This window comes from Cavia porcellus, unplaced genomic scaffold (genome assembly GCF_034190915.1).
Source record: "Cavia porcellus strain 051 isolate PalLab524CR breed Dunkin Hartley unplaced genomic scaffold, mCavPor4.1 scaffold_18, whole genome shotgun sequence".
In the NCBI taxonomy this organism is placed as follows: Eukaryota; Metazoa; Chordata; class Mammalia; order Rodentia; family Caviidae; genus Cavia; species Cavia porcellus.
In genome coordinates this window covers 57,257,057-57,262,745 of record NW_026947501.1, presented here as the reverse complement: position 1 = coordinate 57,262,745, position 5,689 = coordinate 57,257,057, and the positions used below count along the sequence as shown (strand labels likewise).

At 46.7% G+C, this 5,689-nt stretch overlaps 1 protein-coding gene across 1 annotated transcript in view; it reads right to left on the bottom strand.

The window, feature by feature from the left end:
• Positions 1-3,076: 3,076 nt before the first annotated feature.
• The window catches only part of LOC134471457 (liprin-alpha-1-like), a 62,865-nt gene continuing 60,252 nt past the window's right edge, over positions 3,077-5,689 (bottom strand). The window contains exon 21 of the mRNA XM_063230350.1: positions 3,077-4,686. The gene's annotated coding sequence lies outside the window, so the exon portion shown is untranslated. The remainder of the gene's footprint in view (positions 4,687-5,689) is intronic.

Below are 5,689 nucleotides of genomic sequence, written 5' to 3'. Positions count from 1 at the left end.
CTCGGTCTCCAGGCCCCTCCGCCCCAGAGTCCTGACCCACTCCCCGCGAGCTCCTCCTCCGCCCAGGTGCCCATTCCAGACCCGCTCCACCAGTGCCTGGGATCCCGACCACCTCACTTCCTGGCCCCCTACCGAGAAACCCGAGCCCGCCTACCCGCTGGACGCCTCGGACGCGGATGCATGACAGGATAGCCTCGCCTGCTCTGCCCCGACCAGCTCAAAACCGCAAGCGGAAGCGCGGTGAGACGGCCGCTTCCTTCCTGTTCCGGGCGCTGCTTCCACCGCCCGCTGGGGCTGCCCGTCCCAGCCACAAGAGCCTCGCCCGCTCAATGCCACAGGATCCCCGTAGGTCCGCCACAGTCCCGACTCACCCGTGCTCTCACAGAGCCCGCTCACTTCCGGTTCGCCAGGGGCGGGGCCGCATCCGGGTCTGCGCAAGGTCACGCCCTGGCCCCGCCCCCTGTCCGCACCAGGGCTGGGGCTGTTGGGAAGCCACAGGCGCGGGCCAGCCTGTGGAGGCTGGAGGAAGTTCTTTCGTAGAACGGGTATGTTAAGAGAGCTGCAAAGTAGACAATCAAGCCTGGGGTTTCTGAACTCATAGTCCCGCCCTGGCGAGAAGGGAAAAATGAGCCACACAAGGGGGAGGTAGTGCCCCATCCCTCGAGCACTGAGGACTCGCACTCAGGGACTGTGACCATTCTGCAGGAGGGAACATGCCTCTACACCCTCCAGCCCTCGTTCATCCCTCCACTCATTCTTCCAGCCATCACCCACACACCCATCACTCATTTACTCACTCGTCCATTGTCCAACCACACCCATTTCTCCATTCTTTAGCCATCTCTGCACACACTCATCTGTCAGTTATTCCTGTGTCTACCCAGAGAAGGCAGATGTGTGCCAGGGATAGTAAGATCAACAAGCCACGCGGGACTGGCCCCCAGGAGCCTTCCAAAGGAGGAGGAGGGTCCGACACATTAATGTACACACATATATATATATATATATATATGGAAATGAGACGAATGTTATAAATTAATAAGAGTTCTACTGGTGAGCAGATAGGACCTGAACATATCTAGGTAGTCAGGTATTCAGATATGTCGGAGAAATTCACATATGAGGCAAAATCTGCAGTTCTGGAGTGAACAAGATGAGAAGGGAAGAGTTTTCCAGGCAGAGGAAACAGCATGTCCAAAGGTCCTGAGACACAAAAGGTCTTGCCAGGGAAGAAGTCAAAGAAGCTGGGCATGACCAGGATGCAGGGATGCACCAGGTCAATGACAGAGATGGAACAAGGTCATCAAGGAGCTGACGCGGGACAGCAAGGACTTTGGTGTGTATTGTCAAAGAAATAGGAACTTCTTTGGAGAAAGTCAAGCAGAGGAGAGACTTCATAGAGCTTGCACTGTACCAAGATCCCTGTGGCTGTTGTGCATGGAATGTATGACAAGAACATCAGCCAGGGAGGAGCCTAATCAGCCAGTTCCGGCAAACACTGTGGACAGGTGAGACGAGTGAGGCTCTCATGTGACACAGGATGGTTTTCACTGGGGTCCTTGAGGCGTGAGAACAGTTCACATGTGGATTCCTAGAGGAAGATAGGATGCCTCAATTGAACAAACCCCCAAACAGTGTGAGCAGATTTCAGACCCTCCATCTGGGAGCAGCCCAGGCGGGGCTGAGTGGAGGTGACCCAAGGCACCCCTGAGAGCCACCCCTGCAAGCTGTAGAGGTGAGGACTCTCCAGGACTTCCCAGAGGAACTGCTTGCTTCCTTCTGCTACCTCCGCCCACTGTGTGTTCCTGCTCTGTCAGGTGTCACGGGTCTGAAAAACTGTCCTCAAGTAGCACCACAGGTCCTTTGTACTCATGGGTTCTACATCCAAGGAGTGAACCAACTGCAGACTGAGAATATTTCTTTAAAAATCTGCATCTGAATTGGTTTGTTGATGTGTGCTTATACTTCCAGCACTGTGAGGCTGAGGTTTAAGTCCAGCCTAAGCAATTTAGCAACTTACTGAGACCGCCTCAAAATACAAAGGGCCGGGGACAGAGCTTAGTGTGAAGGCCCTGGATTCCACCTCCAGCACCTTGGTGAGGGACGTTGTATCTGTACTGAATACATGCAGATGTTTTTTCTTGTATCTCCTAAAGAGCAAACTACTATTCCCATAGCATTGCCACTGTATTAAGTGTAAGTTATCCAGAGAGGACACAAAGCATCTATGCAGGGACACATGCAGGTTCTACAAATATGATGTATATTCTACCAGGGCCCGAGCAGCCATGGCTCTTGGGATCCTTGGGGTAAATTCCCTCATGAAATACGACAGATGACTGGAAGGCAAAATCACTGACTAATCATTGTCACTAGGGAATTAAGGCCAGGAAATGAGACATAAATGCATGTGGGATATTTGAAATGCATTAAGTGATATGTGGGTGTCCAGAATAGCAGCAGCAATAGCACTAGGATATGGACCATCTACTCACCTACCACCCAGGGACATACCAAGGAACGCTGGAGAGTCTGGCCTCTTCTCTCTGCTCTGCAAACCCCATTCAAAAACACACAGTTTGCAGGGAAAAAGGCTGAGAACCAAGAGCTCAAACCCATGATTACTCTGAGATGCGCCATGTGAAACTTGAAAACAGGAGGGTAACACTGTATGAACAAAGGGTCTGACACAGCAGGCAAAGCTGAGCTTGTCAGTGTCCCACCCCCAACTGTGCTGGGGGCACCTCCCCGCCCTGGTCTAACCAGGCCCAATCTTCAGCAGGACCCCATCTTCTCTTGCCTCATGCCCAGCTACACTTATGTCATCCAGCTTTCTGTCCGGTGATTTCCATAGCGACACTACCTTCAGAGAACCTGCCTGGAGCAGGAAGCAAAACAGCTGTGCCTGAGACAGGGATTTAGCTCAGTGTCATGAGTGCCTGCCTGGCAAGCATGAGGTTATGAGTTCGATGTCTGGTAACACACACACACACACACACACACACACACACTCCAGCCGCACTTAACTTTTAACAAAATCTTGGCCTATTCAAAGAACTCTTCATTGGCAGTGAAAAATGATTCAGAACTTTATTGAAAGAAAGCAATAAATAATACTGTGATTAAAATAGTTCAAAAGTATATATATGTATATGACTGTATACTTTGTTACATACTCAGAAAATTCCACAAAAATTAATAGAAAAAGGGCAGTAATATGGATTGTACAAGTGAATTGTATGCATAAACCAAATTATTTTTTTTTCTTTTTTTCTTTTTTCTTTCTTTTTTTTTTTTTTTGTCTTTTTCGTTTTTATCGGTACCAGGGATCGAACTCACGACGGCCTGCTTGCAAGGCAGGCGCTTATGCCGCTGAGCTAAATCCCCAGCCCCTGCATAAACTAAATTAAAAAGGCATGCTGCCTCTACCCATGTATCAGTTGCACAATAAATAACACGCACCCTGATCTGACTCCTTCCTTGCTGGCTTTTTAATATGCCAGTGAAAAGCAAGTTGCTTTTGCTACTTGTTCAATCCAAAATGGCTATGTCATCAAAATCTAAAAATGTATGACTAGTTGAAACATGTTTATAAACCAATGTAAAAAGGTGACTGACATATGAAAAATAAGGCCTTGATTAGTTAGAGTTGTACAACTTTATTTTCAGGGTTTCCTGCTCTCATCTGCTCATGCACCAATGTCTGTGAGATGTGAGCACAGTGCTCAGTGATTGGTCCTCTAAGAATAGCTGGAGGCACCTTCCACATGCTCACAGGAAAGAGGCAGGGAAGGTGCCAGGCTGGGGTCCACCCCTGGCCACTCCAGCCCTGCTGAGAGCAGCTCCAAGCTCATGGCTTCTGGTCAAGTCTCTGAAAACAAGCTCCCCAAGTCCAGAGACAGGATGGGGAAAAGGGAACCAGTGCTAAGAAAGTTCTATAGTGCTCTGGTGCAACGGTTCAGTCCCGACTTTATTAGACTCTGATTTCTTGCTAAAAAAAGAACAGTTAAGGTCAGTCAACCTCAAAATATGACAACTGCTTGGAATGAAGTCTCCTGATTTTAAAATGACTGATGTAGAGCAAGGTGAAAGATAATGCACATTGCTTATGTCACAACAATTTTATAAATGTAGTAAACTGGGCTGGGGATTTAGCTCAGTGGCATAAGCACCTGCCTTGCAAGCAGGCAGTCCTGAGTTTGATCCCTAGTACCGATAAAAACAAAAAAGACAAAAAAAAGTGTAGTAAACTAATTTTTTCAGGGATGGCTTATCATTAAAAAGTTAAATAGTAATAATTACAATATGTGCACAATTTACAAAAGCCGTGTATTTGTTCATAGGGTTTATACATACAAGCATTACAGTACATCCATTTGAAAGACTAAAATTAGATATAAGAACATGAATTGCTTCCAGAGATATTTATAGCCTAAACATAGATGAAAAAGTAAGTAACTATATAAATGAAAAGTCCTAAGTTTACAAAAATAGAAGAAACATTAAATTCTAAAATATTTTCTCTATGTTATTGATGAATTTTTCACTAATTAAAAACTCTGTTATAAAATATCTTAGGAGTCCATATAACAAGTATTAACAGATAGCGATTCGACTGAATTAAAAAACGTAGTCTCTGTTGGATTCAAAATGCTGCATATCATCTGTAGAAGTAGTGCAGGAAAACTGGAAGATAAAAACAAACAGAAAGCCTCTCTTAACACAAACCACCTGGAAAAGGACCATGACTTCAGACACACACGCTGGGGCCCACTTCCCCAGGCCTCCTGCCTCCTCCCTGCTGGAGCGTCAGCAGACAGAACACTGAGGACCCTGCTCATGGACTAGAGAGGTTTTACATTTTGTGACAGTTTTAAAAGTTAAAGTTAAAAGACTATGGAGCCCATCCCAGATTCCAGCTGAGGCACTGAACACAAGCACAGTAGGCAGAGCTCCAGCTGGGGTTCTGATCACGGGTCAATGACACCTCTGCCATCAGTCAGTCAGAGCTCTAGACCATGAGGACACAAGTGGCTCACTGGCGCCCAGGCATGGCAATGCAGCTTTGTGTTTAAAATGTCTGCCATGTATGGTGGCACGTCTGCAATCCCGTATGTCAGAAGGCTGAGGCAGAAAGATTGCAAGTTTGAACAAGGACTAGATGATCTAGGAAGACCCTGTCCCCACTAAAAAGGGGATGGGGTGCTAGGGATATAGCACAGTGGGAACACTCTGGGTTCAATTCCCCATATATGTGTGCGTACATGTGTGTTTGTAACAAAGCCAGTATAGGAGCTGTGTACCACTGTGTATAAACACAGTGGAAGAGATGCTTCCCAATCTCAGGCTCTGGCCTCCTGGTGTGGTCAGCTTTTGGGGTGCTTTTTTCCTCAGTTGCTGCTTTCCTGCCCACCCCCCAACAATGGCATCAGCAGATCATCACTTCAAGTGAGTAGGCATTTTTAGCTTTTAGGAAAAAATGGGAACGAACGTGTTTTTCTTTAAAACTGGAGACACAAGGGAGACAGGAGAGGGGAGGTAAAAAGATTTAAGATGTCCTAGTACAGGTACCAACTCTCCATGATGAATTTAAGTACAACTAACTTACTAATAAAAATAAAAGTTAACAGAACAAAAATGACACACAGCCCTCTTTATGGTCAGCTAAAAACCAAAATCGCCTTGATGG